We start from the raw sequence: 27,677 nt of genomic DNA on the forward strand, positions 1-27,677 counted from the left end.
TTACTACCGCACAGCCTACCTCTGTCACATGAAAACATTCTGATTACCTTATTCCATTATCTAAGTGTAATTTCCAATTGTGAAGAGAGAGACCTTCCAAGTATGGTGTCTCTGGAATTTCAATTTGAAATCCAAACTTATGGTGAAGTCAGATTTTAATTTACAGTTCTGAAAATGGCACCTTTAGAAATTTGGCATTTTCTTACTTTTCTTTCACCTGCCTGTCTCTGATCACATGTCTGAGGAGGGTGACAATTGGGCTTTGTGTATTCCTCCTAGACTTACACTCACAGTGAGAGTTGAGGGGTGGTTAATGGGCCATCCTGGACAGGATGGGAGTAAGGGACCAGACCCAGCCTCAATTACATCTGAATAGGCTGTGTCCAGTCCCCACACAAATTACTACAGAATCCCCTGTATGAGACTGGAACCAGAGAAGAAAGGGAGGACCTCTGTGCACTACAAAGGCATGTCTTTGAAGTCTCCCCCACTTCAAAGGCACAAGTACTCAACTTCAGACACCACCACTTTGTTACACTTCTGAACCTGAGAAGACTCTACCAGGAGGAAGGCCTGCTGTGCTGCTGTAGGACTGCCACTCTTCAGAACTGCTGATTTGCTGGACTCCTGCCTTGCTGTCCTTCTGCTGCCTGCTGCTCCCTTGCCTGGGTGAGAAGGACATGACCTACATCACTTGAGCCCAGAGTGACTCCTAGCACTAGCTGGCTGGCCTCATGGCCTGAAGTCTCAGGGACATAGAAGACCTCAAACTTACCTACTTTTGCACCTGGACTCTGCCATCTGTGAGTCTGCTCTGCCGATATACATCCACTGTTGAACCTACACATCTCTGCTGCTGAATGCAAAAGAAGGGTTTAAAACTGTGCGGTATGCGATGGCACCTAATCGTGTACGTATATATGTATAGATGATATTAATATCGTACGGTGCTACAGGCGAAGGGATAGCGTTAAAGCCCTCAAACAGACACAAGGCCCTTAGGTTAGTGGTACAGATGCACGTGCACACATTATCATGAAATGCAGAACTAGTACTGCGTAATTTAAGTTCACAAGCTTAAAGCAAAACACTCTTATCAACAAGCGAAAAAAATAATACAATCGCAGAACACTCCGGGTATCTCGTGTCCTTCGTGTTTATTGGAGATCGAAATGCCCAGCCAACATGTGTTTCGTCAAGGTGTAAACCCACGACTTCTTCAGGGCTCCAGGGCTAATACTCGCAATAAATTGATCGCTCTGCCGGTTATACTTCCGTCCCGGCTGATGTGGGAATGTAATATATTCCCAGGGTCAAATCCAGTATACAGGGACTTAGGAATAAACAGTCCGATGTTACTCAGAGTAGTAAAATGTAGAGTTACAGCCCACAAAAGAGAAAAAAGCCAATTTAGGCTCGGTCCAGGTTGAGTTATTCTCCTGGATATCCGTAAGCAAACAGCCGAGTATGCTGCTCAATCTTGCGACTCACGGCGGAAACCGGAAGTGAGTATTAGCCCTGGTGCGCTGAAGAAGGAGATACCTGGAGTGTTCTGCGATTGTATTATTTTTTTCGCTTGTTGATAAGAGTGTTTTGCTTTAAGCTTGTGAACTTAAACTACGCAGTACTAGTTCTGCATTTCATGATAATGTGGGTATGGGCATCTGTACCACATCTCTGCTGCTGCTGCGCAGATCAGAACCAATGCATGGCCTCTGCTGCACGTATCAGAATTGGTGTATCAAACTGATGCATTGCCTTCAAAATCACACTTTGTGACGTGCATCCTAATGCAAGGTCCTTACATCTCCATTGATCACGGCTTCGACAACAACGCCTTAACCTCTACATCTCAGCTCATTGGAGTCAATGCATCAAAGATGCCGTGCGTATCAGGACCAGGGCATCATCACCACTGCGCCGATTGGCACTGACACATCGCCTCGATTGTACCACGTATCCTCAATGTCAACGCACCTAGGGTTAAGATATTTTGGTTCAGCGAGCCCCACTGGTCCCTTTATCTGTACTCGGCCTGAACGTTTGACTTCCTGTGCAACCCAAATAGAGCTTTTTGCTTTTAGGCACAATTTGTGCCTAAAAATGTGAAATACAATATCACAAGTTATTTATCGAATTAAGATATGTTTTTCTAAGCTGGTGAGGAATCTTTTTGTGAGGTTTTCACAGTTTTACTGTTCGAGGAGTTGCACAAATACTTTATGCATTGCCTCTAAGTTAAGCCTGACTGATCAGTGCCAAGCTACCAGAGTGTTAGCACAGGTTAATTTAGACTTTGGCTGTTTCTTACCCTGATTAGGATTTTGGTTGCTGCTTGACTAGGTCTCATACCCCTATCAATTTACAACCCAATTTCTAAAACAATGTAACCCAGAATGAAGAAACCAGAAAAGCCAAAGTGCACGTTTAATTTTCTTCATGTTGTTGTTACCTTTTCTGGGACATTGCTTCTCATTCACTGATGCTGTCAAAAATAATTCTTTCCATTCATTTGTATTGTTAAATTGCACCCAGAACCTTGCAAGGTGAAACATGTGGCAGTGTTCTTCCAGACACAAAGTAGAGGATTATTCTTACGGTTGACATTTGGTCAAATGTAATTGTACACAGCATATTATTTCTCCAAGACTGGAAACTGTCTCTTTTGCAAAATGGGAGGATTCTTCATTTTGTGTGTGAACTGTATGAAATGGCCAGTGTATTAGTGTTTTTATTGCAGTGTTCACCTGCCTGTCTGCCTGCATATTATTTTCTTTTTAACCTGTACCTTGCTGCTTTGTACCAGCTATGTCTTTTGTCAGTTTATACTACAGCTAAACAAAAACTCTATGGAAATGTACATATGCAATATATACAACGAAAAGGTGGGTATCAGATGTTTACTATTCCCAGACAGCTGGTTTCACTGATTTCTCCGAAGATCGCATTTCAGAGATGCAATGCCAGCAGACGTAGAAACTTTGGGGCATATCAACAACAACCGGCGATAATTATCGCTAAGCGCACTTAGCGCTAGAATAATTATCGCCGGCTAGCGTTGATTTTTATCGCTGAGATAGCGTGCTATTAGCAACGCTTATCTCAATAGCGATAAAAATCCTCACGCTAAGTGGCTAACGTGAGATTATCGCTGGACAGATAGGGACAGACAAATTTAGCCATGATATCCTCCTTCCATAGGATATCATGGCTAAGTCAGAAAAATACCAGACCTAAAAAAGCAGCGTTAACCACGGTTAGCGCTGCTTTTTTTGTCTCTAACAGGGTTAGCGATATTCTTGATAATAGGAGAAATGTCACTTAGTGACATTTCTCCTATTATTTTACTCTGGAACGCCCCCTTTGCATCTCATTAGAGATGCAAGGGGAAGTGTAGAGTAAATGGGTGCTAACATGCAAATTTGCATGTTAGCACCCTGTTGTTGATAGGGTGCTAGTTTTATCTCTGCTTTTTTGGCTTTTAAAGCCAAAAAAGCAGAGATAAAGCCCTTGTTGATATGCCCCTTTATGTGTCAAAGTACAAACATCTCTAAGAGACAGATATGCACTGTCGCACCTAACAAGTGACTGCCCGCATTCAGTAAGATTTTAAAACAAGCATTTGCAATGCAATAGGTCTCGCATTTGGGTAAGTTACCACTCTTGGCCGTGAAAATGACAATGTTTTTACCTTTGTCTTCATTTTCAATGGAATAATAATATTTGCATAGCGCTACTGCCATTTGTATGACTATCGCTGGAGAACCTGAAAATCGGTTATGAGGTAAGGGAGACAAGAGTGATATGTTGCCTGGGGAAAAAAAAGGTGACAAAATGCTTGTAAAAAGCAAACATTTATTGTTAATGCAAGACTAAGTAAGGCATGTGAAATGTTAGCAGAAACAGTAAGCTCTTTACAAGGAAACAATTTAGGGGCATATCAACAACAGCCGGCGATAATTATCTCTAAGCGCACTTAGCGCTAGGATAATTATCGCCGGCTAGCGTGAATTTTTATCGCTGAGATAGCGTGCTATTAGCAACGCTTATCTCAATAGCGATAAAAATCCTTACGCTAACAGGCTAACGTGAGATTATCGCTGGAAACCCAGCGATAATCTTACGTTACCTTGTTGATAGGGACAGGCAAACTTAGCCATGATATCCTCATGCCATAGGATATCATGGCTAAGTCAGAAAAATACCAGATGTAAAAAAGCAGCGTTAACCGCGGTTAGCGCTGCTTTTTTTGTCTCTAACAGGATTAGCGACATTCTTGATAATAGGAGAAATGTCGCTTAGCGACATTTCTCCTATTACTTTACTCTGGAACGCCCCCTTTGCATCTCATTAGAGATGCAAGGGGAAGCGTAGAGTAAAAGGGTGCTAACATGCAAATTTGCATGTTAGCACCCTGTTGTTGATAGGGCGCTAGTTTTATCTCTTCTTTTTTGGCTTTTAAAGCCAAAAAAGGAGAGATAAAGCCCTTGTTGATATGCCCCATAGCTCCTTAGATAGTTTCAGAGCATAAAACACATCACGAGTAAAGCGATCAGGCCACCTTGTGTTCACGGCTAACGAGATGGTTGCAACACTGGAGTAGATTGATGGGAAATAAAACGTTTTCCAATCAGTCCAGTCACTCTGAAAGGCTAAAAAAGAAAAGGAAGAGTCAGTGAAAAGAAGATTCAAGAGTGCAGGGGTGGAAGACTAAATTCTGTCGTAGGCGATTGGTTTGCTCCTTTATTCCAGTGTTGTATTTATCTCATGTCCAGCTCCTGCCCTCTTGGTTAACATAGCGTCCTTAAGCAGACAAGCTCAGAAGTGGCAGTACTCGTTGCAGGCAGGGATGGCAAGTCCATTTGTCTGCTCGCCCTTTGCTCGCACGCTGCCTGCATTGAGCACTTCATCCCATGAGTTAAATAGCACTTGTCTAAAAGAACAGCTTTGCTCAAGTCTCTCGTTGCCTTTTCACCATGCACAAATCCGACACTCGGGAAGAATGTGAAAGCATTTCTTCGCGGCTCTGGCAGTTCACATGCTACAGTCCATGCCCTTAAGTATTTATTTACCTGCAGTGACAGAGCATTTACAAACTGCAAATGCCCACACACGCTACTCTTTTGAAAATACAAGTGCTAAAGCTGCGAAGCCCGTACCTTGTAGGTGCCCGCAGGACCTGTGCATGGGGGTGTTGGGAGCGAGAGAGGGGTCGGGCTGAGCAGCAAATGGAAATGTTTTAACACTGTACTTTTTAAAAATATAGATGCCGCGGTGAAGCCCATACCTTGTATGGGGCCCGAGGGACCCGTGCGGAGTGGGGGGAGTGGGGGTAGGGGGTGTTGGGAGTGAGGGAGGAGGTCAGGCAGACCAGGCAATGGCTGTGGGAGGAGGATTGAGGAAGCGTTGCCACTTGATTGAGAAAGGCTCAGTTTATGCTCAGAGGGTGGGGGAGGGCTCATAATGAGAAGCAGGAGTGGGGAAGCAAAAGCAGCTTCAAGGAACATGCCGCGCCTTGCAAAAGGCGGCATGGCTTCAAAAAGTTTGTTTACCCACGCTTCTGGTGTTCACCCGAGTTATAAATAAAGCACTGAATGCATTCTGGGTAGAATAAAATGCTTTTTTTTAAAAGCAGGCGTGGTGTTAAAGATTAAGCATGTGTGTGTTTGGTAAAAACAAATAAAATGTTTCAGCTACGCGATGGGCCCTCGCGTCATGCTGCTTCTTTTGCATGTTGGAAGCTGTATAACTTTAGGCATGCCTGCTGGTATATAAAAAAACATAACTGCGGTTGCCGGAGAGAGTGCCCTGTCTACAACAGCTGGTAGGAGAAGAAAGTAGTTTCAGCAAATAGTGTTCACCAACTAGATAAAGGAGTCAATGTAACAACACAAATAAAAGGTCAAGAGGAATGAAATGCAATGATTTTGACAGGACAGTAAAAGGAGCCGATTGAAAAGAAGGGCTAAAAATGAACAGACTGTGTCCTGGACATCAATATCTGAAAGCTGATTGAGAAGAATGTCTAAGATATGGTGTCAAATGCAGCTGAGAGTTCTAAAAGAATAAGGGCAGCAGCAGCTCCAACATCTAGAACCATTCAGATGTAAATAATAATGTTTCTGTGCTTAAATGTGGTTGCAACCCAGAGTACAAGAAATTTAATAAATAATGTCCTCAATGTAGGACAATAATTGAAGGTTAACAATTTTTCAGTGATTTTGGCGACTAGCGGAAACAAGGAAAATGGCCAATATTTAGACAGCGTAGATGGCTCTGCATTTGTTTTTTACAACAATGGTGCTATTGATGCTTTTTTCCCCCAATGGTCTAGGGCAGTACCGGAAATCAGGACGGAGTTACATAAGGATGCTAGGAAAGGCGATAGAGTAGGTGCAACCCTTTTGATAAGCTTAGCAGGGAAACAGTTTAAAGGGGAAACAAAATTAATTGAGTTGAGATTAGCTGTCATCATATTTTGAATAATCAGAGCAAAGGAGGATTATTTAGGGCATATGTTGTTCGCACCGAGTAGAAATATTAGGACAGGTAGAACAAGAGCTACTGAGATCGGGGCTTACTGAACAAATAAGCGTTACTATCTTGTCATGGAAATAATCAGACTGCTGAAAAAACTCCCGACGGCGGTATGGCACAGGAAGAAACAGCCAAATGGACTAACCATCTAAAAACAGAACAAGACAAGCCCGGCTTCTAAAGTGGTGCGGACGCGAGCGCCCGCCGCGCGAAAGTGAAAGTAAATTTGTCATATGTTTACAATTACGGCGAGACGCGACAGAGCGTGGCGCACGCGCTTGGCGGGGGCGGGGAGCGCATTCCAGGCGGGGGAGCGGACCCTTTGAAGTATGATGCCGAGGCTGTGGCTACACGTGCACGCACCAGTGGGCTGAAGCGCTTCCCCAAACGGATTGCATGGCGGCACGATGCACGTGATTGTGCGCGTGCTCGCCATGCAATCCACTTTTGGGAGCACTTTGAAATGCCTCTCTTACTAGAGTCTCACATAGCGATTGCGTAAACGCAATAGCTAGGCGATACCTAAAAATCACCCATAGTAAGAATTGCATACAAAGAGACTGTATGGCTTCCATAACAATTTACACAACCCAATAGGACCTGAAACTAGTGAAAGAGTGACTAGAAACTAGTGAAAGGGTGTAGAGTTGATTGGAGTAGCTTGTTAGTTTTGAGTATAATATATACATAATAATTCAACCAGGCAAACACTTTTATTTTAGTAGGCTAGACTGGACACTGGAGAGCTACTTACAGGTACCGGAGGGCTACCCGTAGCTCACAAGCTACTCATTGGAGAAGCCTGGACTAGACCAACTGCCCTTGCTTGTAAAATAAAAGCATTTTATCCATGCTTAGAAGTCAAGCTCCACATTTTATATTTAAAATGGATGCTGGTCAAGCTTCATCCTAAATATTTAAGTCCAACCCTTCACACAAAAACAATGCAAAGGAGTTGTTTTGCAAGATGATAAAGCACAAGAGTAACACCTTACAAACATTTTAATGGGGGTGGCGAGGCACTTCTTCGCAAAAGTCTAATAGTTGTATGCCGTTCACAGGCTCAACATCGTCTTCTAGCCAATGACACCCAGCTCATCCTCTCACTCACCAAAGAACACAAGACCACCAGTCACAACTTCCAAGAAAGGATGAAAGCTATTGCAACCTGGATGAACAACAGCTGTCTGAAACTCAACTCAGAGAAAACAGAAGTCCTCATCCTTGGCTCCACCCCTCCACATGGGACGACACCTGGTGTCCCCCCTGCCCTTGGAAACCCAGCCACCCTGACAGACCATGCATATAATCTCTGTATCATACTGGACTCATCTTTCACTACGAATCGCCAGTTCAATGCCGTCTCCTCTGTATACTTCAACACCCTCCGCATACTCTGTAAAACATTCAAATGGATACCCTCCAATTCCAGAAAAACGATCACACACACCCTCATAATCAGCAGACTGGACTAAGGCAATGCACTCTATGCCGGAATCAACAAAAAATTCCTCCGCAAACTCCAGACCATCCAAAACCCCGCAGCTAGACTAATCCTCAACATCCCACGGCACAACCACATCACCTAACACCTCCATGACCTCCATTGGCTCCCCGTCGAGAGAAGAATACCTTTCAAGCTGCTCATGCACGCCTACAAGGCCATCCACAACATAGGACCTCAATATCTAATCAACCGTCTCTCCTTACATGCCCCTTAGAGAAACCTCCGCTCTGTCGGCCTCCCCTCGCCATCCTCACAAGCTTCTACAGGACCAGAGTGGGTGAAAGGTCTTTCTTCTACCTCGCAGACAAGACCTAGAACATCCCCCTTAACTTCTGGCAAAGCATGACTGTGCGCCAACTCAGAAAAGACTTCAAGACCTGGCTCTTCGAATGATCCAACAGAGCTGCTCAAACCCAGCGCCTAAAAACCCTAATAGGTGAGTAGTGAGCTCTACAAATCCCTGATTGATTGATTGACATTAAGAAACACACGTTTTTTATACTGTAATAAACAAGCAGCATGATTTCTATTAAAAACGTTAAAAAAAAGCAAGTCTCTACTATCGTCTCAACCCATTTGTTTCCTCTATTGACAAGCGAGGGACGATCATTTCTTGGAATGTGGCTGGCCTTCAGAAACTGATTAAAAACGACTTGGCCCTAGATTACCTTCAAAGCAGCGATATAAGCTGTCTCCAGGAGACATGGGCAACGTCTACTACAGCTCTTTCCGGGTACTTTGAAATCCATGACCGGCTTCAAGATGCAACATTTTTGGGCGGCCAATGGGCGGCATCTCTGTTTACATCAATCATTCCCGAAGGTTGCAAGTAATCACACTTGCACCTCCCTCACCTGGAATCCAAGTATTACTTATCAATAGAATAAAAAATCATTATAAACTGTTTCGATTGCTATTATTCAACTGCTATGTCAATCTAGTTTTGCATCAGAGAAACCAAGCACTCGATGATCAGGCAGCCATCACTGGAGATCTTCTCATTAAATACCCCTATCATAATCCACTTGTAGTCGGGGACTTTAATAATAGAAGCTTGACAAGACAGGAAAGGAAAATAAACAACCCAAAGAGGTCGCTGTATTACAAGCCTTATTTGACGTCTTTTCTATATCATCCGCTCATAATCTCAAGGAAGCAAAGGATCAAACATGGGCCCCGCTTCCAACATACAGGAATATCTCTACAATTGATTATCTATTCATTGGCAGTACACTAGCTTTACATCTGAATGACTTTGATATTGACAATCGAGTAGAGAGTGACCACAGGCCCCTTAGAGCATCTTTCAGTCTTTCCACTGCTGTATCTTGCAAATTCATACCTGTAGGCAAATCAACGGGCGACGAATGCGATAAAGTCCCGCGCAGAATAAAATGGACCACCAATCTCGGCACAAAATTGTCCGCATGGACAACTAAAAATGAACAATTAAAAACTGCTTTTGGTTGGCAAGCTCTCTTAGACTACTGGCCCATTCTCCTGATGGACCTGCATCGGACGCTGGGGGGAACATTGGACGCTCAACAAAAACAGTGGCCAAACGATCTAAACCAGCACCCAAATAAGGAAACATCGGAAAGCAAATGGAAGCATAAAAATCCCCCAAATGCAAGACAAAGAGGGTAAAAAGCGTTGCAGGGTGCCGTAATTGGATCACTTCGAGCTGTCTATAAGAAACACGCATGGGAACAACGCGCTAAATGAATAGAGGATGCCTGGCTCAAAATTAGTATTAGTATTATTGGCCAGTCTAAGGAGAATGGGGTACCCAAGAACGTCTGGGTGAATCACATCAATCAGCTCTACAGCAGTGGGACAGGGGAGCTGTCAGCCCTCTACCCGCCTCAAGCACCAAATCATGAAAACATCCAGGGTCCAGGAATCTCTGAAGCCGAAGTGATCAAGATCATTAGTCGCATGAGGAATGATGGCGCGCCAGGGCCAGATGGACTACCTGCTACAGTTTTTAAATCAAATCGATCCTTCTGGGCAGAGCTCCTTATACCGCTCTTTAAACAAGCCTTTCTGACAGCTACAATTCCATCCACCTGGCAGGGCTCAATATTACATCCACTTTACAAAAAGGGTAACCGCTCAAATCCGACCAATTATAGGCTAATAGCTTTATTGGACATAAAAGCTAAGGCCTATGCTCGTGTCTTGCTGACAGAACTCGAAAACTGGGTTACAGAACCTAGCTTCCTCCCCAGTACTCAGTCAGGCTTTAGATCAGGCTGCTCCACGACAGATAATATAATAGCGGTGTCCTACCTGTCGTGGAGAGCCACTTTGGCCAATCATCTACCTCTATTCTGCTGTGTTGTCGACTTCAGTGCAGCTTTCGATAGAGTCAATCGAGGGACGTTATAGAACAAATTAAATTCCTGGGGGATACCGTCCACACTTCTCTCTGCACTGATATCACTGCATCAGAAAACCTGGGTGAGGATTAAAACAAGTTCCACAACAGTATCTGCAAAATTGCAAAAAAAAATGCTTTATAACAAGGCTGCGTATTAGCCCCACTACTTTTTAATCTTTATACCGCCGACTTGCCTAAAGAATTGGCAGGTGCAACTTTGGTCGCCTCAAAACTGGGTGGCATACGACTACAGCTCATGCAATATGCTGACGACATTATTATTATGGACCACCCAAAAACAGGTCTACAAAGAGCGCTCACTGACCTTAATACATACAATATAAAAAACAATCTTTTGATGAATGTCAAAAACTAAAGTCATAATCTTTGGGAAATATCAAAAAAAGAAAATCCTGTCTTGGCGATCAGGTGGTCTACATAAAGCGACCTGCACTAGCTATAATTAACTAGGAGTTTGGTTTAACGAAAGAGCAAATCAAGTAGCCCATCTCAAACATCTTCAGCCCAAGGGAGCAGGAGTTATACATAGTCTGAGGCGTTTGAATCGGCATTTGGACAGCCGAGTCAATCTTAAGGGTCATACGCGCCAAACTGCTCCCGGCAGTGTCTTATGGTCACCTGGCTTTCCCTGGTAAAATGGATTCATTTTTAGTGAACTATCAAATATTGGCCTATAAGATAATGTTTTCGGCTCCCCAGCATGCAAGGAGGGCGAGGCTGAGACTTGAGCTGGGCCTGGCAAGTGCAGATCTTCACTGTTTAGGAGACTTAATTAAATTCTACATCTACACTCTGCGTGCACCAACTCAATCCATGAAAGAACAATTGCAATCCGTGTTCACAGACGAACACTCTTTTTGGCACAGACAGCTGCACTTGGCCATTTCCACATTGAAGATTGAAATCATAAACTTCTCTAATCCAATTATTCCCCTGTCAACGTGGAAAAAATGATAAAAAGCCAAATTACTCTAGTGTCATTTGAGAGAGACATTGCTCGGCTTTCGAAAAAACCACTCCTTACAGCTCTGGATGCCTCGTATACTAAGGGGAAAACTCAACCATATTTTAATTACTCTCTCCAATCACAGACTCATAATAAAATTATTTATATGGGGCTGTTAGCCCTTCCAGTTCATGACTTTAACCCGCTGTGGGCTCGGAGGAATGGTCAGAGAACTTGTAGGCTCTGCAATTATCCACATGAGTCCTGGCTACATCTGCTATGTTGTTGCCCCCATCTTGCCAATGATCGCCGACGTCTATTGGTCCCAGTCTATCGGGAAAAGTTACTGAGACATTGCAGGGAAGCATCTGATTTGTGCTTCAGTAATATTTCAGCCCAAGTTCTAGCAAGGGCTGGGAAGTTTGTTAACATTATTTTAATTGCACTGCACAATGCCCAGCACTAAGAAAGAGACACGTTCTATTCTCATTGCACAAATGAACATTGATGAAAGTTAACTATCAGTAATAAGTATTGTGACACTTTTTGTTACTGTCTTTCATACTATACACTTCCCTTTTGTACTAAACGGCTAATAGTGATATATTGCCATCAACCTGAAATGCTGCTTTTGGAACTGACATTTATTTCGAATTGCCAGATTTTAGAAATGTGTATTAAATTTTTAAATCTTAAATTTTATCAAGTATCAATATGATGTTTGTATGTTACCGTTTTAATTAACTGTATAATAAAAGTACTCATGACAAGCGCGATCGATTGTAATTGCCAATGTTTGTTACAAGCGTTTCAAGAATTGCACTTTATTTTTACATTTTCCTCAGCTTTCTCTCAGTTTGTCCACATACACAGAGCCTATTTAAATGCCCTTTAATCAAAACAATTATAAGGAGAAAGAGTGAAGACAAATCACAATTTTTCCTTACAATTTCTTGATGAAAAGCACATTTTAGCAGACTAAATGAGGCCCTCAGTTACAACGTTTCATGGCCTTTTGTTTCATACAACAAAAATCTAAGGAAGCCAAGGACACTCGCCCCGAAGCTGTTCAAGTGTTTGTCAAGAAATATAATTAATCTCTCACGGCGCCTGCTGCATGCTGAGTCAACGAGGACTCTGTGCTGAATTCATAATGTGTCCCGCGCCTCTTGCGCCCTCCCAGGGTGCGACACTCGCTCCTCCAAGGCCTCAGTTCTCAACACCTCAAAGTGAAGAGGCCACGGCCGGGCCTTGAGGCCGGGGAAGGAAGCGGCTGCTTGTAAACAAAGGGGCCGGGGAGTCCATCGGTGCTCAGACGACTCAAGATATCAAAGGTCGGTGATCAGATATATTGAAAATACAATAATCCATTTTGCCCCAGATCTTTCACCCGTTTCATTATCCCTTCCTCCCTTCTACAGGTTCCACCCGCTCTCTCTTCCCTCCATGCATTTCCTATCTCCTACTTCTATTTCCCCCGTCCCCATTTCTCTTTTCCTTTCTTTCCATCTTTGCTACCTTCCTTACTTTGGTTTGCACATCTCCATCAAGTTTCTCTGGCTCTTACTCTAATTCTCTCTGCTTTGTATTTTTGGACTCGTTTACCTGTTCGCCCTTTCCTTTGTCTCCCACTATGTATATTTCCTTATGTCTTTTTTCCTAGCTCCCTGCCGTCCAGCCTCCCGCTTTCCTATCTCTCGCATCCTCTCATCATTTTGTCTCTCATTGCACCTTTTGTCTCTCTCCCTCTTTTTTCTCGTCATATCTCTCTTATGTCGACACCTGTCTTGATTTTTGTATCTTTCTCTTTTCTTGTCTTTTTTCTTTCCTCCATTCCTTTTAGAGAAGGTGATGGTACAGTTTTGCGTCAGAATTTGCATCACTGCACAAGTAAACCAACTTTTGACAGAATATAGGGTTGGCTTTTGCATAGTGGATGTTTGGAGCAAATTAAATATGAAATTTGGGGGCATATTTATTAGGACGGCGATAAATAAACGCAAAGCGCGCTTAGCGCTTGTTTATTTATCGCCGTCTATCACAGGAATTTATCGCCCTGGTAACGCATTATTAACAACGCGTTACTCCAGGGCGATAATATTCCAGGGAAATGGGCCAACATCGCTGGAGAACCAGCGATGTTGCACCCAAAACGGAGAAAGCCTTGGTGATACGACCCTGTGGTCGTATCACCATAATCCACCTCCCATGTTAGCTATGCCTTAGTTAGGAATTTAACAGACGTTAAATTCCTGCGTTAAGGCATAGTTAACGGGATTTAAAATATCTCTAGCCCTCGTTGATGATATCATGAAGCTGGGCTAGCGATATTTTCCCACGGTGTTTTGTCAGGCACGCCTCCTTTGCATCTCATTGGAGATGCAAAGCGAGGCATGAACTAAACGGGAGCTGAAACAAGGAAACACGCGCTAGCGTGTCCTTGCAAATATTGCGATATAATTATCGCCGCTTCTCGGTCCAAAACAGCCGCAAAAGCGGCGATAATTATGTCACCAGCCCTTGATGATATGCCCCTCGGACTTTTAGAGTTTCAAAAAGTGACCATAGTGCTGGGCTTCATATCAATCTTTGAAGCACTCATTTTTTAGGTCGAGCCACCAGCGCTTGCTCTGCAGGATGATCTGTTGTATTTATTTTGTGAGGTCCGAATCCTCCCGCGCTTTGGATTGGCTTTTATTTGTGTTCTTTAAAAATCGTAGCGACTGGTGGATTCATGTCCTACCTTTTCTGGCAAGTTTACTCCCATGGAGTATTGCCTCAGGAATGAGCAGGGACACACACGCTGCTTGCCTGTATTTATCTACTTATTTAACTTTGATGAGATATTTGTTTGAGGGGAAAGCTGACAGCAGTGTACCGTAACTCCCTTAAACGGAGGGCCCACACTATTGGAGTGCTGGACATTGTAACTATTGGGGAATTTCGCTTTATATTTAAACAGCGTGGGAAGGCAAACAGTCTTCATATGCAAGGTGCTGCTAGTGTCCGGCACTATGGGGCATATTAGCAAGAACCTCGTTAAAATTTCGTTTAAAATGCACATCTAACCTGGGCTTCTATTGGAATTCTATAACGCATATTAGCAAGCCCATTATCACCGTTTTAGCGGCAGTTTCCTGCCGCTAAAACGGCGATAATTTTAATGAGGTTCTTGCTAATATGCCCCATTGTTTCTTGGCTGGGCACATGTTGTGTGATAAAGACACATTTCAAATGTCCTGTGTCACTCGCTGAACATGCGCTAGTACTGGGACATTACTTTTTGTTTCCTTATTTGGAAATACTTACCAACATGTTGGGTCTGCCAATCGGCTATCCCTGCAAGGCTGATTAGAAGCCTCCTAAATTCGAAGGTTGACATTGTCCTGGGGAGAAACTGTAAAATTACCATAACTGCAGTATAAGCACAGGAGTTTTCTGCCTTTTGCGATGGCCCCTCCTCCTTTCTGGTTATTGTTTCCCTGCCTCTTTTCGTGTTTTTTTCTCTCTCCCTTTCTATGTTTGCGGGAGGCTTCCTGAGAGAAGCTGGGTGGCAGAGCGAGGTACGAATCCCCCTCAAGAAATCGGAGGATCACAGCACGGTCCGTACCATGCTGCTGATCATGGAGCTGAGGACACCGGTTCAAGTTCCGGCGTCAGCTCAACACCTCTTGGTTAGTATGTGACATGCAGATGGACTGTGGTTTTGCCGTAATTTTCGGGATTGGTTGGGTCAATAATTTTCGGGCTGGTCATTGCTTTTATTGTAGACTTTAGGCCAAAAATCCAACAGATGAAAACAAGAGGCCATGGTGTAATTTAACAGTTTGGCAGATAAATCATGATACATTTGGCACCTCTTCGTGGACAGGTAGAACTGTTGCCTGGCCTGGCATTCTGTTTGCACTGTTCTAGTCGGACTCCGTGCCAAAGTAAAGGTGCATTACAGGCTTCAAGGAGGGTGCAACCATTGGCAGAGTTCATGAGCCGTTGTTCTCCAAGGGCAGTGGTTTACTTCTCTGTGGCATTTCCGGGGTAAACGTAACACGTCCTCCATCCATTTTAGCCTTGGATGGCTGGAATATCATGGTGCGCATGAGACTTGCATAGGAAACTGTGCATTAACTCACTGCAGGAGGGACCATGTTCCTATGGCACATACTTTGCAGTTGGAGCAAATCCTTCCTCCCTTGTGTTTCATGGTCGATCCATTGCTCTTCATCAGTCTGAGGATACAGTGAGCTGAGGTTTCCTTTGTCCTCTTCATGGGAGAAGCTGTGAGGCAGGGAATTCCACCTGTGGCATTAAATGACACAGCATCGACCAGAGGCTTACATAGGGTATTTGCGATCCAAACCTCTGAATTTATGAGATAAAATGATCATCTAAAATAATTTGGAATTTCTCTCTTCTAATCTACCCATCTATACCATGAGGCCTGCAAACTGTGGCACTTGTTTTTCCTTAAAAGTCTGTTGAATCATTTTGTATGAGCAGGTGTGCGACTCTTTTCGTCAGAGTGAGACTCAAACCCAGTAAAAAACACTTTTTCAGAGACACTGTTTGTAGAGTGAGTAATTTAGTTCCTGAGGAAACCTGCTTATCTCAGAGGCAGTGTGTGAAGCATTTGTGGACACATACAGTAATACAGTGAAAACACTACAAATGAACACCACACCAGTTTAGAAAAATAGGTAATCTTTATCTGAACCAAACAGGACCAAACAACAAAATCCACAATACAGTATTAAAAATATGACTTTCAAAAGATAGAAACAGTTCTGTCCATAGCAAACTATGGATGCAACACTTTCAACACAAAGTATCTTGGATGCATCACAGTCACAAACAAAAACAACCACAGGGAAGGTGATGCATTCGTTCCTTATGCCCAGGAAGGGTGATGCATGGGTTCCTTACTTCAGGGGAGGTGATGTGTCGGTTCCTTACTGCCATGCGGGGAGGTGATGCGTCTGTTCCTTACTGACGGGGAGGTGATGCATCGGTTTCTTACTGTGGGGGAGGTGATGCGTCAGTTTCTTCCTGGTGTTCCTGGTGACTTGGCGCCCAAGTGTGATGTGTTGCGCTGCTTTGCGAGGCTTTGCTTCGTCCGGCGTCGATGCTGGGGGCTGCGTGGCAAGGCTTTGCATCACTTGGCGGGACTCGGTGCGGGTTTGTGTCGCCCTGCGCCGGTCCAAAGATGCTTTGCTCCGGTTCTTGCAGAGATCAGCTGCAAAACCCACTTCTGAGGCCTTTACATTTGCAGGAGGCACCTCAGGTAAGGGTAGGACTCACAGATGCAGCACCAGCAAAGTTGCAGTAAGTCTTATGTGTCCCTGAGACTCCTTAACGGGAGGCAAGCTCAATTTCAAGCCCTTGGAGATCTTTTCCTCAAGCAGGTGACAAAGCAAACAGCATAGTTCTTTTCTCCTTTCCTTGGCAGCAAGCAGCCACCACAGTTCACCACCAGACAGCAAACAGCACAGGGGCAGCATTCCTCCTCAGCTTAACGGCTCTTCTCCTTGGCAAAGGTTCCTCTTGATTTTCCAGAAGTGATCTTAAAGTCTGGGGTTTGGGTACCTCTTTTTATACACTAAAATCCTTTGTTCTCTAAAGGCAGAGAGTATCTGTACCCAGCCAAAACCAGTTCTGTGGGGCACTTTGCAAGTGCACAACAGCCTCCTTTGTCACTGAGAGCCCTAGCTTCAGATACACCACAGGGGGGTGGATCCATCATTCTGGAAGGCAGGCACAGCCCTAATCAAGTGAAGATGCTACTCCTCCCACCACTCCAAATGCAGACCAAGCCTATTCAGCCCTGCCCTGACCCGTCAGACTTCTGGAGCCACAGCCCTCCTCCAGCCCCTGTCATCCAAAAGCCAGACATGCAATACAGAATCCTAGCAGAGGCACACTGGATGGATAGGCAAGAAAATGCCCACTGTAGGAGAGTAGGGTCTGCTATCCTATGGTCACCCCAAATTTTTGCTTTTTGCTTCACTGGTTTTTGACATATTGAGGCTGTGGGCCTGCCAATCAGACCCCCAGCCTGCTGTTCTCTCTACTAAATTAAAACTATGCACCCTAGGTGCATAACCAATTGGAAGTGGATCACCCTGTCAGCCCCTGTACCAGTGTACACTAGGTACCCAGGGCATTGGTGTACCCAAGGCCTGCCAGGGGCTGAAGCATGTATTATGCCACCCCAGGCTTGGCCTAACAATTTGACACAACTGGCTGATCACTCAGCTGGGGTAAGTTGGTGTAACCACCTCTTACTTAGGTGTAGTATACCTATACCTAACCTTAAATGGGACACATGGTAACCTATAAGTCACTCCTATGGCAGGCCTTAACAATCCTGAAGGCAGAGTGCTTGGTTCCATGTGAGATGGTGCTCTGGCATGAGCTGAGCCTGTCTGCAGTGGTCGGAACAACTTCCTTCTACTGTTTCCAGATATCGTCATACCATATACTCTTAAGTGCATTATGAACCTCGCGGTTAAATGCTATCTTTGGTTTGGCTTTATCAAAACATGTCGAGTAAGGTGTCATACGAATTGGAATACTAACCCCTCACCAATTCTGGCGACGGGGTTAGCATTCCACCCTTCTAGAGGGACACGACATGTACAGTACCTGAAACCCGGGTAAAATCAGACATAGCCTCAGCTCCACAAAATGGAGGCTGCCACCACAGACACAAGTCTGCCCTCCTGCTGCTGGGAGTCCTTCCAGCTTGGGAGGTGTGGACAAAGGGTTTCCTGCCAGGGGAGGTGCGTGCACCACCCCAGACAGGATTTTGTGTATTGGTCAGGTAGGGCTTGAAAGAAACCAGACATGCCTGTGGCTCACAAGGAGCCTCGGTGCATATGCCAGTTCAAACCGGTCCTGGGGCACACCAGTCCCGGGCCTGGGGCGAGCTGGACAAAGGACTGGGGGTGTAACCACCCCCCTTCCTGGTCCCACCCATAGGGAGGGACCTAGCAGGTAGTCCGGCCCCTAGAATCCGCTTAAAGGTAGGAGCTGTGTCCTAAGACTTCAGACATCCTGGAATCAACTTAACACTAAGAAGAAGACGGGAACTTCGACATTCTGCTGCACAGAAGACTGAAGGAAATCTCCCCTGTGGTCAGGGAGTGACCACCTTGCTAACGCAAGCACCATCCAGCGAATCAACGTCTGCTTTGCCGCTGCCTCCCGCCGGAGCCCGAGCCCAGAGACTGACAAGACCTGGACCTCCAGACCTCTCACCGCCCGATCCACAGTCCCTGAAAAGAGGACACCCGTGGAGGCACCGAGACACGTGGAGCCAGCCATCTTGAAACAACCACGACAAGCTGACAAGTGCAACAACCGAGGCTCCCTCCAAGTTGTGCTTTGGGATCTGAGAAGCCCAACACCCGAGCAGCATCTGCACCAAAGGTGAGCCCTCCAGCATCTCCACGATCTGCGTGGGGCCCTTCTGCATTTTGCCACTCGACGCGCCTAACCGGTTGCTGGCCCGCTGGCTAGTAGCCATCTTGGCGACGAACTTCACGAAATACACCGCTGGTCTGGTTGCTCCAGACTGGCCCTTGCTCCCCTCCAAAGGAGCAGTCTCTCTGACCTTGCTGGTCAGAACCATCAGCTTATTTCATCTCCTACAACAATTGCTTTTGCCAAGGCTTGTTTGCTTTGATCAAGTTGCCGACACCGCCGACAGCGAGAGCCTGCGTGGGACAGCTCGTGAACCGACTCCTGGACGTCGTTGACCTCCAGGGACCACGTGGCTGCAGAGACAAGCTACACCTTTCTTCCTGTTTGCACCCAACATTGCCTGGTACCCACCTGGTGCCACGCCGGTCACTGGCTAGTGACTGTGAACACTGTCCCCTCTGCTTACAGGTCTTCAACATCTCCGATCCACTCTTGGATCCACTGCATCTCTCCCGGACCGACCGCCTGCAGCATCTTTGTCTTCAAGCTCCACGGAACAGATAGAAGAAACCCGACGCACTTCGAGGCCTATGCACCCGCTTCCTGTGGGTGAGGTAAAGCTGGCACACCTGTGCCCAAGTGTAGTATTACATCTCTAGTGCCTGTGTTCCAAATCTTGAGTTCCTAGTCCATCCGGAAGATCCTCTTTGCAGTAACTTTGTACTTTTTACGCACCCATTGAAACCTATGGGAGCACGCGTGTGACTATTTGCTCTGCACACGCCACCCGTGGACCTCCTGGTCACTAACTGAAGTTAGCTCCTTATAGGCCCAGCGATTCTAGAGGCCCTAGGCCTTTTCCCTTTTCTGTTCGTGGTACTTATACCACTATTTTAGTATATAGTTTGAGCGGCCACCAGGGCCTATCCATATAAAGTGCAACTTCTGTGTATTCTACTGTAATCTTGTTTGACGATTTGTGCTCCTGTGCTCATAAAGAGACTAGGGGTTACTTTGAGGAATAAATACATATATATTTTGAATATATATCTGTGTGGTGTCCTTTCATTGGTATAAAAGGGGGTTGCATTTGGTAAAACAGCTGGCTTAACACGCTTCACGAGTTTAGCCTCAAAGACTGCTTAGCCTACGCTACCACTAGGGCAGCTAGTCCGAAAAGGTTGACTTACAACCACACCATAAGGGTTGCTTGGCATGGTACAAGGTGATCACTTTAACTAGTGAGCATCATATACCAGGCCAACTTCTCACACCCACTTTCTAAAAGTGGTATTTTCAAACACAGAATGTAAAAATCACCCTCACTAAAACATGCATCTTAACATTCTAAGTTCAGACATACTAAACTTTATTTTACTATCTAGTTCCTAGGGTCAGTTATGTTCATAAGATGTTATAAATTAACCCCCCATTCTGGCCTATGGGAGCAGATAGCCTTGAAATAGTGGAAAACAAAAGTGGCTGTATTTCACTATCAGGACTTGCCACACACATCAGGGCATGTCCTACCTTTCACATACAATGCACTCTGCCTACAGGGGTACCTTGGGCCTACCTTAGGAGTGACTAACATGTAGAAAAGGGAAGGTTTAGGGACTGGCAAGTGTGTACACTTGCCAAGTCTATATGGCAGTTCCAGGCTGCACACAGGCTCTGCAATGGCAGGCATGAGCCACATTTTACAAGCTGCATCGGTGGGTGGCACAATCAGTGCAGCAAGCCCACCAGCAGCATTTGATTTACAGGCTCTGGACACACATAGTGCACTGTACTAGGGTCTGATAAATAAATCACATAGCCAATCATGGAAACACTAACCCTTAACACAATTTACAAAAGAGAGCATATGCACTTTAGCACTGATCAGCAGTGGTAAAGTGCCCAGAGTCATAAAACCACCAACAACAGGTCAGAAACAAATACAGGAGGAAGGCAAAAGGTTCTGGGATGACACTGCAAAAAGGGCCAAGTCCAACAGCAGGGTACTCTGCTGCAATAAGCAGGCAAATTAAATGCATGTTTAGCGAAGAACTACACATGGAACAAGACCTGTTGATAGGGGTACCACCCTTCAATGACTGCGGGTTAGCCTCCGTTTAATATAGGGCCTGAGTCTGTGTGGGTGCAGCCTATGAGGGGGAATTTCATAGACCCCCAGGGCCAGAATGGTGGTCGGTGTCAGGTACGAGGAGGCGGGTGTCTGCCACTAGCAACCCCTATAGCCAGTGCTAGGATGGTACAGGAGCCCATGGCCATGTCAGCCTGTAATGACCAGGCTCCCACCGCAAATGGCAGAGAGGCCCCCAGTTTCCCATTTTTTGGATTTATCTGCAGTTGGTCTTGTGGAGCACTCCTCATAGAGTCCCTATCAGTTCCTCTATTGACTGTTATGGGCATGGCACATGTCAAATAAGTTTGTGGAATCTCATGTAGAGCATGGTGTATGCCAACAATATTCAGGTGTCAGCCAGCAGGAGGCATGACCGCGGGGGCTTCAAGGGTTTTTTCCATAAATTCAGGCAGTGCAGCCTTTCCTCAATCCAGGCAGTTCAGGCCTTGGCATCCCCTCAACACCACACAGATATACCTGCAAGTGTTTATGGAGTCCGCCATGCCACAGAAGATCACACAGGGCAACCATGTTCCCAGAATGCCACGGTTTGTGGCACATCCCATGCAGCCCTCAGATCAACTGTGAGGCACTTTGATCGAAAGTAAGTCCAGGCAAATCCTCCTGCAAGGGGCAAGGAGGGTTATTTCCCCAAGAGAGAGTGACTGCAGTAAGTACGGAGGGTGATAACTTATTCACACAAGGCCTAGTGCTTTAGGGATAATCAGATCCTCTGGTGGTCACTGTTATTTAGGATACGTTTGTTCCCAGTCTTCCCACCAGTGGCAATGTTGTCTATTGGTTCTAAAGCACAGGAAGATGCAGATAGTGCAGTAAGCCATCATTGTTTCACACAGGTCCAGGTTCTTAAGCAATAATCCTCTTATAAGAAACCAGTTGTCAATTTTGTCCTGTCAGGGTTATCCGGCAACCTTATAAAAATATCATTTCTCTAGCCTATGTACAATACAAATGGTGTTACCAGATGCTGGTAAAAAATGTAAATTTTTTCCACTTGTTAGCCCCAAATATTATTTAGCATGTATATGTGCTGCAAATGTAGGGCTCGAGGTTGCACTGGAAGTTTTGTTTTCTGTTTACTGGACCCCCAGGTAAGGTGGCCCTTCTACCCCGGCTGCCTGCTTAACAATACTGTGTGTATGTGAGTGAAAAAAAATATATATATATATATGTATATATTATCTACTGGCGGTCGGCAGTAGATAGTTATAGTTAGGACCTAGTTTCCAAAGCGTTTTTTGTTTTCCCAATAACTTTGGCGCCGGATGACGAATCTTCGCGAAATTTTCAAAACTCATGGGGCGCTCTGATCAGCTCCGGTCTTGAAAGTTTCGGGGTGATTCGGCAAGCGAGGGGCAAGAAAAAAGGGGGTTCCAAAACATGTTTTCTCCATGTTATTTCCCATAGGAGACTTTAGACACGGCTACAGCCCGAACTCCTGAACGGAATTACACCAAATTTGGCAAAAAGGTAGCCCTTGTTTCAGCAAGAACTCTTTTTGTTAAATGGTGTAAATCCATGCAGTAGTTCCTGAGAAATAAAAAAAAAAATAGGTCACAAAATCAATTTCCTATAGGAAACTTTAGACACGGCTACAGCTTGAACTGCTGAACAGAATTACACTAAATTTGGCATAAAGGTAGCCGTGGTTTCAGAAAGAACTCTTTTTCTTAAATGGTGTAAATCTGTCCAGTAGTTGCTGAGAAAATAAAAAAATAAAAGTTTGATATATAGAGGTGTGGTGGATCCGCGGACCCTCCTGATCACAAGCTTCATTCTAATTAGCTGTCAACACACCAAACCAGGAAGTGTTGGCAGCCATCCAGTGCCTCAGTAGAACAGAGTTAGAAGAAAACAGGAAAACAAAGATGGAAAAAAACAGAAAAGGGGGCAGGGTAGAAACACCCTGACCCCCTAGCACTGCTCAGGGGGTCCCACAAGGACCCCCAGGGCCAAAAAAATCATTTTTTTTTTTTAAACGGCAGAATGCACGATGGGTACGCAGATCCGGACGAAAATGTTTAAAAAAACAAGGGGAAGGCTTCATCGCCTCGTTAATTGTAAGCCCCCAGGTGGGCCAGGTCCCAGGGGGATTTTGGAAAAGAAAAGTGGGGGCCCCCGCAGCCCCGGGGACCGCCAACTCCCCGGGGCTCTCTTCTTTAAATTAAAAATACCTGTGTGGGGGCTCGAGCCTCCCCACATGCCCCGGGGACCACCACCTCCCCGGGGCACTAACTGTTCAAATGTGAGGGTCCATTTTGGACCCCCGAACCCCGGGACCACCACCACCCCGGGGCTTTGGAAAAGTTGGGAGGGGGGGCTGTACAGCCCCACTCCTGGAGCCTTCGATGGCCCTGGGGACTGCCACCCCCCAGGGTCGGCTCCTGCAGTGTCCCAGGGTGCCCGGCACTGAGACACTGCAGTTTGCTACGGTAGGGCGGGAGCACATGTTCTGCCCTACCGTGGCAAACTCTGGTTTGGATTTTGGAAGAGAGAGCAGGGAAACCTGCTCTCTCTTCCAAAATCCAAAGCAGATTGCTTTTCCGCACGGGGAGCTGCATGTCAGCAGCTCCACATGTGGAAAAGCAATGCCGGCTTCCACAGGATGCAGGGAGCTGGCGGGACCGTGGGTGTATTGGAGTTACGCCCATGGACTCCAACGAAGTGACTAGGCCCCATGGTATGGGGTCCCCGGGGTGCATAAAAATTACTGGTAGGGGCCGGATTGTTTTTTTTAAATAAAAATTTGGAGTTGTGTCCCCAGCGCAGCGCTCAGCGTGGCCCCCTGGTGTGAACGCGAGGGGTGCGTGACTTCCAGTGTGGACCCTGGCGTGAACATGAGGGGTGGGTGACTCCCAGCGCTGTCCCCTGGTGTGAACGCGAGGGGTGCGTGACTCCCAGCGAGGCCCCCTGGTGTGAACGTGAGGAGTGTACAACTCCCAGCGCAGCCCCCTGGTGTGAATGCGAGGGGTGCGTGACTCCCAGCGCGGCCCCTGGTGTGAACGCAAGGGGTGCACGACTCCCAGCATGGCCCCTGGTGTGAACGCGAGGGGTGCGTGACTCCCAGCGAGGCCCCCTGGTGTGAACGTGAGGAGTGTACAACTCCCAGCGCAGCCCCCTGGTGTGAATGCGAGGGGTGCGTGACTCCCAGCGCGGCCCCTGGTGTGAACGCAAGGGGTGCACGACTCCCAGCATGGCCCCTGGTGTGAACGCGAGGGGTGCGTGACACCCAGCGCAGACCCTGGTGTGAACACGAGGGGTGCGTGACTCCTAGTGCTGTCCCCTGGTGTGAACGCGAGGGGTGCGCGACTCCCAGCAAGGCCCCCTGGTGTGAACGTGAGGGGTGCACAACTCCCAGCGCAACCCCCTGGTGTGAATGCGAGGGGTGCGTGACTCCCAGCATGGCCCCCTGGTGTGAACGCGAGGGGTGCGCGACTCCTAATCACACTGGGTGCACGACTCCCAGCACAAATTTTTTTGATTTTTTCATTATAAACCTATATTATATGTTAGCATGTTGGGTGGTTCTAAAAAGAGCCCTTGTGTTTATTGGGAGATTTTTGTAGCTACATGTAAGTGCCGATGCAGAGTCTTAAGTTGTTGAGAAGGACTCGGTTTCCCTTATCTGTGAAGTGTACACCATCACTCCGGTAGATATCATCCATATCAAAACGCAGATTGTTATTGTAAATGGACCCCATACTATGGTCCCTGAGATAAGCAGAAACAGCTTTATTAACATTTTTTCTGGAAAATGGCATTTTAGTAAAAGGGGTGAAGATGTCAGTTGAAAAGTGTTATTATCTATGACCAATGGAAATTCGTTTTTCAATTTGAAAATCTTTGGGAAGCAATGCCATATGTGGGTTATGTGTATATGTATGGAAAATTAGAGGGAAACTTTGCCAATACTGGTTTTACTTTGGAAAGTGTGGTTTTCTATGTTGACTGTGTGTAAAAGAAAATCCTGTCTGAGTGTGTGAGATTTTTCATTCAATAGATTTACTTAAAAGGTGAGTTATATATTTTTGAGGTTTAGATTTGACATTATTATAAAATTGTGTTGTTTGAAATATATTATTAAAAGTATAGATGTAAATTAGGATTATATTTTTTGTACTTGAGGTTTGTTTAAAAAACAGCTGTACAGTAATATTTATATATTTAAATATATTGAAAGGTATAATTGAATAATGCCTCTTATTTATTATTAATTGGTTAAATATGCACTAAAAAAATGTATTTTCAAAAATGTTAATATAAGGTATACTTTATTTGGCATGATTATTTCTTCTCTGTAAAAAGGTACAGTTTAATAATATTGCATTATTATAGATAGTTTGGTAAAATGAGGTACAACTATGCTGTTTCCAAAATGATCATCAAAGGTATTAATATTTATGATTCTGGTATTAGTTTGTACAGTTTGAGTGGTTTTAGAAATCCTCATAAAATAGATGTTGTTTATTACTCTTTTTCATTAAGTCTGTTGAGAGGTATAGCTTGATGATGTTGCATATTTCTAAATTCAATGATCAATATATAGCTCAATAGAAAGGCAGTACATTTTACTCTTTCTGGTATGTAGTAGTTATATACTTAAGTACATAGTATGTTATGGCTCATGTATTTGTTTAGATTGTACTTATAGTTGTATGTATATTTACTGAATTAATGAGAGGTGTATGACAGATTAGAGGATTGCAAAGGTAGTGAATATGTGATTTTGTAAGTACATGAGTAGTGATTTAGTGGTTCTATATTGTCTAATATTGTAGCCAAGCATTAAGACATGCAGTCTTACAGTCAAATGTACACAATCTATGCAGTCCACTAACCCAATGCAGACTACTGATTCACTCCTGCAATAATTAAGTTAGTAGGCATGCAGATCAGCAATCACAGTGTCACTCTCTGTCCACTCCTCCTATCATCCTGACAGAACCATGACCCTATCTAATCTCTGTGCCAAAACACAAACACATAAAGTCACCCTGCTGTCATCTACGAGCACTCTTACTATACAGTCACTGTCCATGCACTTGTACAATGCCTCAGGCATTAAGACATGCAGTGCTACAGTCCAATCTACACAATATATCCAGTCCCCTAACCCCATGCAGATTACTGATTCACTCCTTCAGTAATATAGGTAGTAGCCATGCAGATCAGCAATCACAGTGTCACTCTCTGTCCACTCCTCCTATCATCCTGACAGAAACATGACCTTATCTAAACACTGTGCAGAAACACAAGCACTTATAAACTCATCTTCCTGTGAACTACCAGCACTCTAACAATCCAGTCACTGTCCATGCACTTGTAGAATGCCTCAGGCATTAAAACATGCACTGCTACAGTCACATGTACACAATATATGCAGTTCCCTAACCCCATGCAGACTACTGATTCACACCTAGAAATATCCAAGTAGTAACCATATAGTTCAGCAAACACACTGTCACTCTCTGTCCACTCCTCCTATCATCCTGACAAAACCAAGACTTTATTTGATATCTGTGCCAAAACACAAGCCCTTATAAACTCACCCTGCTGTCAACTACCAGCACTCTAACTATCCAGTCACTGTCTATGCACTCGTACAATGCCTCCGGCATTAAGACACGCAGCGCTACAGTCAAATGTACACAATCTATGCACTCCCCTATCCCCATGCAGACTACTGATTCACTCCTTCAAAAATCCAGGTAGTAGCCATGGAGTTCAGTAATCACAGTGTGACTCGCTGTCCACTCCTCTTATTATCCTGACAGAAACATGACCTTATGTAATCTATGTGCCAAAACACAAGCCATTATAAACTCATCCTGCTGTCAACTACCAGCACTCTAACTATCCAGTCACTGTCCATGCACTTGTGCCATGACTCAGGCATTAAGACATTCAGCGCTACAGTCAAATGTACACAATCTATGCAGTCCCCTAACCCCATGCAGACTACTGATTCACTACTGCAATAATCCAGGTAGTAGCCATGGAGTTCAGCAATCACAGTGTGACTCTCTGTCCGCTCCTCCTATCATCCTGACAAAACCAAGACTTTATTTAATATCTGTGCCAAAACACAAGCACTTATAAACTCACCGTGCTGTGAACTACCAGCACTCTCAGCATCCAGTCACTATCCATACACTTGTACAATGCCTCAGGCATTAAGACATGCAGCGCTACAGTCAAATGTACACAATATATGCAGTCCCCTAACCCCATGCAGACTACTGATTCACTCCTGCAAAAATCCAGGTGGTAGCCATGCAGATCAGCAATCACAGTGTCACTCTCTGCCCACTCCTCCTATCATCCTGACAGAACCATGAACTTATCTAATCACTATGCAGAAACACAAGCACTTATAAACTCACCCTGCTGTCAACTACCAGCACTCTAACTACCCAGTCATTGTCCATACATTTGTACAATTCCTCAGTCATTAAGACATGCAGCGCTACAGTCAAATGTACACAATCTATGCAGTCCCCTAACCCCATAGAGAATACCGATTCACACCTAGAAACATCCAGGTAGTAGCTATTAAGTTCAGCAATCACAATGTTACTCTCTGCCCACTTCCATTATCATCCTGACAGAACCATGTCCTTATCTAATCACTGTAAAAAACACAAGCATTAATAATTTGTCCTTTCTCTTTTGATGCTGTACTGTAATCATCCAGTCAGTAGCTATGTACTTA

At 45.0% G+C, this 27,677-nt stretch overlaps 1 protein-coding gene across 2 annotated transcripts in view; it reads left to right on the forward strand.

Moving 5' to 3' along the window:
• The first annotated feature begins 12,560 nt into the window (after positions 1–12,560).
• Positions 12,561–27,677, forward strand: part of LOC146854004 (glycine N-acyltransferase-like) — a 208,007-nt gene continuing 192,890 nt past the window's right edge. Inside the window, exon 1 of one of the 2 annotated variants that reach the window (XM_085651869.1) lies at positions 12,561–12,728. The gene's annotated coding sequence lies outside the window, so the exon portion shown is untranslated. The remainder of the gene's footprint in view (positions 12,729–27,677) is intronic. The other variant, XM_085651870.1, reaches the window with a different exon arrangement.

The sequence above is a fragment of the Triturus cristatus genome, chromosome 4_1 (genome assembly GCF_964204655.1).
Source record: "Triturus cristatus chromosome 4_1, aTriCri1.1, whole genome shotgun sequence".
Lineage (NCBI taxonomy): Eukaryota > Metazoa > Chordata > Amphibia > Caudata > Salamandridae > Triturus > Triturus cristatus.